Source organism: Emydura macquarii, unplaced genomic scaffold (assembly GCF_026122565.2).
Source record: "Emydura macquarii macquarii isolate MOO-44397 ecotype Brisbane River unplaced genomic scaffold, CSIRO-AGI_Emac_v2 contig_2422, whole genome shotgun sequence".
Classification (NCBI taxonomy): domain Eukaryota; kingdom Metazoa; phylum Chordata; order Testudines; family Chelidae; genus Emydura; species Emydura macquarii.
Window position 1 is genome coordinate 31,482,970 of NW_027132559.1, and position 12,529 is coordinate 31,495,498.

General features: G+C 40.2%; 1 long non-coding RNA gene across 1 annotated transcript; it reads right to left on the bottom strand.

The window, feature by feature from the left end:
- Positions 1-4,992: 4,992 nt before the first annotated feature.
- LOC137162135 (uncharacterized) lies at positions 4,993-11,216 on the bottom strand. The gene is made up of 3 exons (XR_010922296.1): positions 11,073-11,216; positions 8,920-9,001; positions 4,993-5,187 (listed from the first exon to the last, which is right to left on the bottom strand). It is a non-coding gene; the product is annotated as an uncharacterized lncRNA (long non-coding RNA).
- Positions 11,217-12,529: the final 1,313 nt, after the last annotated feature.

The following is a 12,529-nucleotide window of genomic DNA, read 5'->3' on the forward strand; positions in this document are numbered from 1 at the left end:
ATGTATTTTAACTAAGATTAAAAACACTGCCTATTTCAAACAAGTGAGCTATTTGCTGAACTCATTGTCTGTAAGGTTAAATAAAAAAAACCACAACACACCTGAATCTCTATCTCTGTGGGGATTCAACCCCCAAGTCCCCGGTCCTTGACCCAAAATGTATTTCATGTGGTGTATTTCAACACCGTTAACAGTGAAACTCAGACCACAGTTTGCAAACTTTCTAATGCATGAGCAAAGCTGTCTGCTTTTACTCAACTTCTGTCTGATGAAACCAACTTTTCAAACACAATTACAGGCCAGTCTGGCTGCCACTCAAGTCAATGGGAATTTTGCAAGGTGTTTATGACTGTATAATATGGATCCACAATATTCATTCATAAGAATAACCACTGCATCACACAACTTAGACACTCAGGATGAAATCTTCCCTCCTTACTCTGGCCCTCTACACACAGTAGAAGGCTTGAGCAGCATAAAGGGTCCCAAGAATCTGTATGTATCCCAATGTGGGAGGATTCCCCTGGCTCAGGCACTGTAGAAAACAGCCATGAGGCTGCTTTCTGAGGATCTCCTCACAAGCACTTGTGTAGCGGGTGTGACTGGAGGAAGGAAAGACAGGCCAGGGGACAGCTGCACAACACTGCACCATGGAGATTCCAGGCAGTTCTGCTGTCCATATGGTAGCTATGAGGCGGCTGTCATAACTTAGAATTAGGCACCTGGATTTCAATGGAAGTTAAACACCTAGGTGCTTTTGAAAATCCTGCTAGGAACCTTACTGTATCTTTAAAAATCTGGTCCTTACTAGTTGGCTTATGTCTTGAAGCAGGCTCAGGGTTTCTATCCCTTGTTTTTTTTTTTGTTTGTTTTTTTTTTGGTTTTATTTTAAATCTAAGCTAACTCTGAATATTGTTATCCTTATAAATGTCTAAACCATTTTTGGATCCTGCTGATGTCTGGATTTAGTTATATCTAGTGCCACTGAGTTTCACAGGTTAATGATGGAGTGTTCAAAAAACACTTGTAGTTATTCATTTTAAATTAATTGCCTTTCAATTTAATTGGATCTCCTGCTGTTGTGGTACAAGAGACTAAATAAGAGCATTCCATCTACCTCCCGAGGGGGACCCCGGCTTCCCAGGCAGTGTGCAGACTTTGTCCACCCCCAGACAGCTCACTTGAACCACAGGAGAAGGGGACCAGCAAAGCTCTCGCTCCCAAAGGGCCCTGACCACCAAGCTCCTGACTGGTAGAGATATCCAGTCCCACCAAGTGGCTGGGGTGTACTTCTTAAACCAGAAAGAGGCACAAGAAGTTGTCTGAGCACTTAGATGAGTCTCCAACTGGCAGTTATTATGGGCCCTGCTAATGTGCCTGACTCCTAAGCCCTACCTCCCTCTGTTCCTGGTTCCTGCCTCGCTCCAGGTCCCTGCTCTTATGTCCTGCTCCTGATTCTGCCTCTAGATCTGATCCTTGGCTTGACTCCTGACTCTGGCTCCGGACCTGACCTTTGGCCAGGCACCTGGCTCTGGTTCCAGGCACCTGACTCTAACCATTAGGCATGACTGCCCATGCCCTGGTCTCCACACCTTCTCTATGCCCTTATTTTCTATGCCTTTATCAGGTCCTCTATTCTATGTCTCTTTTGTAAACTGAACAATTCTATCTTTTCAATCTCACCTCATGAGGTAGTCTTTATGGGCTGCTAATAAACTTGCTTGGCCATTTCTGTACTCTTTCTATTTCTGCTATTTCTTTGATATAGGGTGACTAGAACTGAACACAACATTCCAGGTGAGGCAGTACCATTAATTTATATAATGTCTTAAGAATATTAATGTTTTCTGTGATTATTTATTTCCCCTAATCTTTTGTTTGCTCTTTTTGGCCACTGCTGCACATCATTTACCATGGCCCCCTAAGTCTTTGCCCTGAATTGTAAAGTTAATTTAGAATCCATTCATGTCAATTAGTTGTTTAAATTACTCCGTCCAATGTGCATTACCTTGTATTTGTCAATAATGAATTTCATTTGCCACTGTGCTGGCCATTTGCTTAGTTTTGCTAGGCTCCTCTAAAAGTCCTTCCAGTCTTCTGTAGCCTGGACTAACCTAAATAATTCTGTGTCCTCTGCAGATTTTGGTACCCCCTTTTCCAGATCATTAATGAAACAACACTGGTCCTAGGACCGATCCTTGGCATGTCCACTGTTAACCTTTTGTGATGTTTAAATAAATGGCTAATTTTCTGCATTATGGCCATGCTAGGGATTAAGTCTTCTTTTAGTAATTGGTGGCCAGCAACAGGTGTAGCTGTAGGACAGAAAAGGAAAGCAGCAATTTGCAGCACTGGAGCTTACCTTGTTTTCAGTCATAAGTGAACTCCTCTGGTGCAAATCGCTGCTTTCCTGGCTGACAATAGTGGTTTACATTATTGCAGCTCCCTAGCCGTTGGCCATCAGTTGTTGATATCAGCTAATCTCAAGTGCAAACGAGGCTTTTGATTTTTATTTCTTATTCAGTTGCTAACCCACAATTTCTTTTCCTTATTAGTTTCTTATGTGGGTCTTTGTAAAGAGCTTTGTAAAAGTTCAAAAACATTATATTTGCTGGTTCTGGTTTATCCTCCGTTTTGCTATAACGCTCACAGAATTCTAGTAAGATCTAGTATTGATGCGGAAAGTGCCTGAAGTGTAATGATTTCAGCTTTTTCAACTCTTATGTGGAATTAAAGTGTCAGAAAAGAAAATGCATATGACAAAGTGTACCTTTTCTTCAGAAATGGACTGAGTCCTGCACTGATTTCACAAGAAAAGCTTCCGGTTATTTCATTTTGATTTTAATGGTAATTTCACCTGCGTGAGGAGTGCAAGATGAGGTCCTAACTTAGTGGTTTTCTCAGTATTAAAGGGATTATGTGTGAAATCCTTTCTATTGATTTCAGTTGAGCTATGGTCATTTACACCAGTTGAGGATCTGGAAGAAATGCTCTGCACTTTACGTGAAGATTACAGAGCAATCATTTGGTAGGCATGAGGAACCAGATATTCTGCTGGTGTAAATGAGTGAAACATCATGTCATCAATGGAGCTGTGCTTATTTACACTAGCAGAGCATTTGGCCCAAAACTATAAAGCCAGGTGTAATGCTGGTGTCATGTGTTGTCAAGTGTGTGTTATAGATATTTCTTGTTTCTAAGTTCTATATATTGGACTGAATTCAACTTTCATTTATGCTAATGTGAGTATGGAGTAACTCCATTGTGGAGTGATCAGTGGAGTTGTTCTAGATTTACATTAGTGTAACTGAAAGCAAAATTTGGCTAATTATCTTTCCAGACAACTTTATTATGCATAAGTATTGCTACTAATAATTATCCCAAAAATATCTTTATCTATGATGGAATAATTCTTTATTTTTCAATCCATGGTGGTCTTGTAAAGTAATTAATTTTTGGTTTTTTAAATCACAGTATACCATCTAATGAATAGTGATGACCTATTTAAAAATTATATATAAACAGCGAATGTAAATCATGCTTGTATAGGTGGTAGGCAACTGCTGTGATCCTAAGCGGTGATTTCTAAATTAATGCAACAGAAAACAACATTCTCAATTACATGTCTGAACTAGTCATAAAATGAGTGAGATCAGTCAAACAAGTTTGAAAATTATTTTAGGTGGTATACAGCATTGATTCTAATGCATGTGAGTAAAGATGGGAGTAAAATTAGTCCCTTTCATTGATTCCCTTCAATTAAACTATTTACCAAAAGGATTGACACTAATTTTAAGCAACATTCACAGCAATGACACCCTTCTGAATTAACTGTGATGGCCACTTGATTTGTCTTCACTCTTTCTGTGCTAAGGGATTTGAATACCAACTTAAGCATCAAGTAGCCACTATCTTTTCTAATTCAATAAAACAGACTTTTAAAAACAGGCCCAAAATTTGTACCGAGATGAACATATAAGAGAATTAGGGCCAAATTTTTCTCATGAAAAGGATCCCACTAAAGGCCATGCAACAGTTGTGACCCATAGCGTAATTCTCCCACACTTACTCATGTTAAATAGTACCTATTGAACTCAATGAAAACTCTTGAGTAGTAAGGTACCACTTGCTGGGAGTAAGGGTGCAAAATCTTTCCAAGTATCAGGGGCATGTGCAAGGGGATGTAATCAGGGGCATGGACCCCCCCCCCATAATCATTGGGGGCACAGCACTCCTCCGCCCTGAGGCTATGGGTGGGGGGGAGCAAGCTGCTCCTGCCGGGCAGAAGGATGGGGGGTGGGAAGGGAAGAGCTTCTGCCAGGGTGGGAGCACCCAATATTACATTTCTGCACCCCCCAAAGTTAAATTTCTGTGCATGACCCTGCCCATTAGTGTCACACATAGAAAAAAATTTAAAAGCTTAATCTTTAAAATGCCTTAATAAAACCCTTAGCAAGAAGTAAAAGTATATGAACACTGTAAAAGCCACACTAATTATTATTAAAAAAAATTGAGATTAAAACGTGAAAAATATCTCTCCTTGTCAAAATAGACTCTTGCCTTTCAGTGTCATTTTGTTATTAACAAGGAAAATCTAATGTTTTGCTTATAAAATGAATGTTTTCTAAAAATGGCATCAGTAAAAAGTTACTTCACATTTTTCTAAAGGTGGAGGGGAAATAGTGTGCTATGAACAGTATTACTAGGTAATGATTTGCCTCTATCACATGGGCATGGGATAACACTAGAGTACAAGTAGCCACAACCAGCTCCCTTTCACAGTCGATGTAAATCAATCCATTGATTTCAGTGACAGCTGAATCAAGGCCATGGTGCAGAAGCAACCTCTATTTGCATGTAGAAAAAATTCCTTTAAGCATTGATATTCTTCATGCACTGGCATATCCTGATTTCTATCAGCTTTTTCTTAGCAAATCCTCTCTCCTTGGAAACAAACAAACAAAATAAATAAAAATACCTTAAATACTTTCCTAATTTTACTTTCCCACCTAACCATTGCTGTAGATGCCACATAGAAGATATTTGCTTGCTAGTGGGAGCAAGTGGTCCATTCAGTCAGGAATGGAAGGAGAGATGGTCTGTGAGTCAGCAGGCCTGATTCTCCTCTTTACATTGGTGTAGCTCCATTGACATCAGAGGCGTCCCTCTTGACTTAGATGGATGTATCTGAGAAAAGAATCCGATCCAATACCCCTATTATGATGAAGTTCATAATAAGAAAAATACTGAGTCTCTCTGGTTTAATACAAAACAATTGACTTGATCAGTCTTTATCAGGGATAATTCCTCTCAGCCTAGTAAAATTGCAGTTTTAACATCATTTTTAAAACTGTCCAACATTAAATATTAGTGCTAACCAATGTATAGTGAAGGAAGAAAGTTTTTGATTCTAGTTAGTTTTTCTTAAGTTAATTAGATAATTCTGATCATACCCTGATGATACCAAAGGTTTATAGGATACCTAAGAAAGTTGCCACTCCTGTGACATCAGTTAAATTAATTAACTCATCTACAGTGATGCTTTCCAGGAGTACACAGGGCTGTGAGGCACCTCGCTACCCCCTACCTTTAGCGTAAGGTAACCTTGTCTGTGCTTACCGGAGTCAGCACCCTAACTCCACTGGCTCTCTCTCTCTGCGAGTTGGCAATAGGCACGTTCCAACCCCTGAGCCCTCCAAGCATCTCCTGTGAGCATCCACAATATTCAGATTCACTGTTGCCCAAGGGAACGGTACACCCCATCTTACCAATAACACCTCAGATTGCCGTTCTGTTTTACACACAGCACTTAGATAAGTTGATAGTGAAACCAAGTAAAAGTGTATTTAAATGATAGAGAATTGAGAGATAGCAAATAGAAGAATTGGAAACAAAGGGTTACATGTAAAATAAAATCATAACACGAATTCTGGAGCCTAGACTTAATTAACAGGATAGTCATAGCTAATGAAGTATTGCTCCCCAGTGCTTTCCAGCCAGCAGGCTGTGATCCCTTTTTCAAGAGACAAGACATGCTGTTAGCATGCCCCCTTAGATGAAGGATGCTGTGTGTTTCCCTATTACCTGATATACCAGGCTAATCCTTTGATCTTATTTATAAACAGGATGTCCCCTGCTGATTGTTTTTATCCTGTGCATTTTCTCTGCTAGATTTTGCAATCTTACATCTGGTTTCTGGGTTGATATGCAAATAAGGATGCCCAATACACACATAACCAGACATGCCTGGAAGGAACTTGTCCAAGGCACATCACTTCCTGGTGACTTGCCTTACCTTAGAACGTTATTTTCAGTATAGATACATAACTTCTTAAATACTATCCTTACAAACCATTTCACATTGATTATGATGACTCATGGGCTACTGGAACTCGGTAGACATCACATGCCATCCTTTGATGAACTCATATGTATATACCTGACCCAAGGGATCCCTGTAAAACTCTATGCATCCCCTATGCCCTCTGTTAGTTGGCACCAAGAGATTGCTGGGTCTCATCTATTCATTCTGTAATAGTGGTGTTTTACCTTCTTTAGTCTGAGATTAATGAAGAAATTGTGAAAAAACATAATTTTTTATACAATTAAAAAATGAATACTTTGCCAGAACTATCTAAAGCCACTCAGTCCTCAAAAAGAAATTACTTCTTCTCTTGGCTAAAGTCACTTCATTGTTTTTTTTCCCAGCCTTTGTATTTTTCCTGCAAACTTGCAATTGGAGAATAATAATAGACTTTATCTATTCTAGGATTAGAATGGTGATGTGCACTTGATATCTCAAAGGGGCAATAAAGAAATTCTTTCCAAACACCCTGGAAGTGGAGCTGACCTAGAATTAGCAAACTCCTTAATGCTTAATTTTTAATTGGTACCTGTAACTTTATTTGAAAAAGACAGCATTATATCTTTGAATACAATACGGAGCACCCACCATATTTTAAGATTAAGCTTTATCTTTATTGAGATCAGTATATTTGACTATTTGGAGCTGATCCCTAAGGTTTCTTGAGGTCTTTGTTATTTTAAGCAAAGAGGTTCTGTGCAAAGGTATTTCATGTGGGTCTTGAGGGAAAGCCAGAGTTTGGCACTAGCCCTCAGTACAATATAGAAGCCTCAACTCCATACTACACAGCTATAACACATAAAATATGGAAACGAAATATTTATTGCTTAAACCCCTTGACCTTATAAAGAAAGCACTGAGAAACAGCCCAAGTGAAACTATGGAGAGAAGTTTCCATATAGAGTTTGGAAGTTTCCATATGGAGTTTTGAACTTTTTTGCATATGAATAGAAGTTTCCTATGGAGACAGGAGACTGCATTTTACAAAGACTTGGTGAAGATAAGTCAGCTGAAAATAAAAGTCAAATGGATTCCAGGCCCACCATTGCTAATGCATAAGAGCTGATTTTTCAGGTCATTCAGTGACACACATTGCATCTCTAAGACTGAATATGCTGGGAGGTGAGGAGAAGGGAGGGGAGCAGGATCTTCCTTAACTCTCTTCCTTTAACTCTTTGCACTCTTTTGCTCTCACAGCGGCCAAAGAACTTGAAATGGGAAGCTAGTGTTATTGAGGCATGATTTAAATGAGAGAAGCAACTCAAATGAGTTTTTTGGTTAAATTAAAAGAAAAACAGCGCTATATCTAAGGCTAACAGAGCTGGCCAGCGTGTCTTTGTGAACACTACAGGAAGATTAAAGGCCAGATTATACCCAGCCCCTTCATAGGAGCACTGGGGGCCTTCTGCCTTGCATCCCTTGCATCCAAGGACTAATCATAGTCCATGTATTTACCTAAGATCCTAGAGATCTGATTTTGCACCACTGTGGTCAATAGGAGCTTTGCCATAGACTTAAAAGATTTCAGGATCAGCGGCCAAGCTGCTGGGGAGCCCATGAAGCCAGGAAGCCATCATCCTCTGAACAGACCAGAGGATCTGGCCTATTCTGGAGGGGAGAGTGCTCTGGGCAGTCTAAAGGGTGAGATCAGTTGTTGCATTCACAGTTGCTCTTGGAGACTTTGTGCACTGTTGAGGCACCTTGCCTCTGAGACACCCCACTTGGGCAACGCAAATGAATGCAGGGTCCAGCCTAGTGTGTGGGACGTGGAGTGAGGGGAACAAGATAGTGAGGGATGGGTTTTTCACACAGTCTTACATTATTACTTTTGTCTCAGACAGTATTTTGCATATTCTACAGAGTAACATTAACTAGCTCTTTTTACTGGTGTAAACTGGGGTAGCTCCATTGAAGTCCATGGAGCTATATGGATTTACATCACCAGAGGATCTGACCCAAAATCTTTTGTGCAAGGATTGTTTCAGCACCATACTGAACACACTAAAGTGTAAAGAATATGTTGCACCAAACAGAATTAAGAAATTCAAGTATTACCCAATCCCCTAAGATTAGAGCATATAACCTTCTGACATGTAGGCTAACGGTCAATTTATTTTCATTCAGCATCCAACAAGGTAGAATAATGACCGCTTTGCACCCAAGATGAAACAATAAATCACAACAGGATTGAAAGCATTGCCACATTATGCACACCAAGGATGATGTAAAGGTTTTTGCAAGTGTGGAATGATTTTAATGACTCATATTCTATTGCATTGAAACTAAGTGAGTGTGTGTGTGTGTGTATATATATATATATATGGAAATTATAAGCATTGTTACAAAATCAGAGAGATATTTAAACAGCTGTGTTGTTGATAGATTTTTCTTAACTGTGTTAACTCTTTCCCCTCTTCTGTTTTTGAGAATTGTATGGCATGGCTACACTTTGAAAAATGGCTGGGATTCAGCAATTCCATGTTTATTGTCTCACAATTTTCCATTTAGTAGTTGCTCAGTTTACAGGTAAAATGCTTATTTTCCTAGTTACCCACCTGTGATGGGATGTCCCCCTCATACAAGCCTTGTGTGTCTTAATGTGGGCCAGGAAGAGCCAATTAACCTTAGATGCTGCACCTGGAGGGGAACAAGGGTTTGATAAAGCCTAACTGCAGATGAAGCCAAGATGGAATAGAATTATAAAACCAGTCAGTAAAGGGCTGCATGGAGAAGGTATGCAGTCACCCCTCCAAAAGAAAGGGAGTTGACCAGGAAAAAGAAGGAGATCTAAAGAGAGAGTAAGCCAGGGGGTCCTGCCCCAGACAAGGGAGTTTGACAAGAGCTAAGGGATGTGAAGTAGTCACAACAAGCAGGGGAAGTTCTGGTGGGTAAACCCAGAGATAAGCAAGGAGCTAGAGAGGTGGGGTAGGAAGGAACCCAGGCAAACAGCAACAGGGTTGTGACTGAGGACACTTAGGTTGCTAGTCCTAGGGTCCATGGGCTGGAACCTAGAGTAATGGGGGGGCCTGAGTTCCCTTATCAGCCACTGGCAAAATGGCACAGAAGCTGGAGTTGGAACAGAGGACTGCCTGAGATGAAATGCAGACAATTTGTCCAGAGGGACTATATAGTGACCTGGTTAGAGGCCAAGTCATGAAGACGGAGCACCCTAAATCATGGAGAGAAAGAGGGACCACAGCAAGAGCAACCAATGGAAGTGGGGGGTCCAGGCAGGGTGAAAACTGATACAAGGTGTACCTGCAGTAAATGGTACTCCTTTTCATCTCCCCACAAACTCTGCCTGCTCTCAGAGGCAAGCTGCATTCTTTCCGCATCATCACATTTACCGACAACAAAAATTCTGCAGTTTGATTTGGGTTCCTGTGCTTTCCTCCTCTTTCATTAGCAGAGGGGAGTCCAGAGCTGCAATCCTAAGCTTGCCGAGGCAGGCACTCTGCCTTGCACATAGGAAGTGATACAAGGTAAAATTTTCCAAAACACCTAAAAAATTTAGGAGCTTAAGAGCCAGATGTTTAAAGGCAGTTAGGCACCTAAATATGCAGGTAGGCTTTTTTCTTTTTAGTAGGGTTTTTCAAAGCACCTATGTGCCTAACTCCTATTGATTTCAAGGCAGATTTCCTAGATGCTTAGTGGAATTTCCAAAAGCACCTGTCTGCATGGTTAGATGCCTAAAAGGGCCATATTTCAAAGGTATCAAGTCTCATTTTCAACATAGACTTAGGAGGCTAAGTCCCATTTTAGTTTGCTACAACAGTCTCTGCTACTGCATTTGTCTATAGAGGTGGCTGTCATGGTGCTGTAACCTCATGATGTTTGCTTCTCAATATGGTGGTGTTGCTATGCCACTCCAGAGGACTTTGAAACCCTAGGAACCTTTGCTTGAATGTGGATGGCAGGATAAAAACAATGGTATGGGGAAACACGTGCTTTCCCTGGCACCCACTGAGGATAAGATTGCCACCGTACAGGGCTTTCTGGCCAGCCAGTTTGACCTATGGCTGGTTATTTCCTGCATCCTGCTCTCCAACTCCAGAGCAAGGGCTCTGCTCACTGTTACAGTACAGAGTTTATGAATTTCATGACACGGGACATTCCAGAGACTTACCAAATTTGGGGAGTAATTTATTTTTGGGGACAAAAAAAGGACCAATTTTTCAAATTCTAAACTTCGGAAGGATCAGACAAAAAAGTACTATGATGGGAACCACCTCTGGTTTTGATTTTGCAGACCAAAAACCTGACTGTTGAGGTTTTACAAAATCAAAACCACACCTAATTTTTTCTCATCTTTAATTTATTATGTATCTGGCTCTCAAGCCACAACCTCCTCCTCTTGTTGTTGGCAGTATCCAGAGTTTTAGACAATGGGTTTTACTGTGCCTGCTAGTATTATTTATTTGTATTATCAAAAAATCTAGCTATGAACCAACCCCATTGTGCAGGGTGCAGTACAAACACAGAACAACAACAGTCCCTCCCCAATGAGATGACATCTAAGTATAAAATAAGAAAGAATAATGGATACAGCCAGCCAGGAGAATACACAGAAACAATAGACTGGTAACGGCTATTTCATCCTTCGTATTTCCTTTTGCTGTACTTTCCTGTTGTGCAATGAAATATATAGGACAGGAAAAGAAAATATACAAACTAGGTTGAGGAGCATTAAGAAACAACATCTACTCACCATATGATTCAGACTTCACACCTTTCACAAGAAGATCTCTGACTTGCACAAACACGCACATTAAAAATCTATGGATGTGGAAAAAAAACCCTACATTTTGTTGGGATACTGAATAACTTAGATTATATTAATAGGATACACATCCTTTCATGCTCAGGTACTCAGTGCAAATAGGGCCCAGGTCAGTAGTGAGCTAAAGTTCTTACTCGCTGAAGGCTATCAGACAGCCTGTGGGGGTGGTCTCAGTCTAGAACTCAGGGAACAGATGTTTTCCCTTTAACAAACTCATAACTGCAGCTGGCTCTAATTGGTATCTTTAATCACTGCTGGACAAGAACTGAATGAGCATGTAATCTAAATGATCTTCTAATCCATACAGCTATCAATGTAGTCCTTTTCAGGAACACTAAATTTACTTAAGGATAGAAAACTCTGTGTGTGTGTTTGTGTGTATATGTGTTTGTGTGTGTGTGTGTGTGTGTGTGGGTGTATATATATATATATACATGAAAGAAGAGAGATTGCAGTAGTGAAAGAGACTGCCTGAGGCAGAGGGTGGATGAGATTGTCAAGTCAATTTCGAAAAGCTGTAACATTGCAAGCACACACAAAACAATTTGAAGTAATAGTGTTGCAATTTCAGTTCCCTTTGCCATCCAGCTGAAAGGAAAACTTGAAAGACACATTTGCCATTTCTACTCACAACAATTCTCCTAATTTTAACTACTTTGAAAGGCTCAACCATGATGGAAAGGCTGTTTTTAATTCCTTATTTTAAAATGTTTTGCTCTTGATTCAAAGCCTTGTTATTTCCCCCTTCACATCAGACGTCATGCTGTCATGCTGCAAAATCACAGCATTAGAGCCAAGATGAATGTGTGGTATCTGTCAAGTTCTTTGTCAGTGCACCAACCTTATGGATTCCTTTAGTTAATAGAAGTAGTACAGGTATTAATTTAGTCCCAGTGTCAGCCAGTAAGCAAGTTTTTTCTTGTACTGAGGCAGTCTGTATTCTAACTGGGGATTATTTCTCAATTCTCTTGAAATATTCCACCCCCAAAAATATGTTCCTTGAAAGCAACCCTGTTACATGTAAGAAATCTCTAGAGGAAGCATATAGCCGTTGAGGGGTTAAATCCTCCACTTGTCTGTAGGAGGAGGGAAAAGAGTATAAACAGCCATAAATAAGTCAAGGAATGAGCAAAGCGCACAATGGATGAAATTCATCTAAGTGGCACAAGTTTCTTTGTACCACTTAACACTCAGATAAAGACTGTGTGTGTGTCTGTGGGGGAAAGATCATGGGCCGAGCAGTGCATGCACACCTCAGATATGCCATGTAAAGGGTCCCTGCAGTGTTGCAAGGAATTTTAGTCTTATCAAGGATATGTCCAATATAATGGGAATGGGGCTTAATGTTTTCTAAATCTGAGCTTTGATAGAGGCTTTGGTTGATA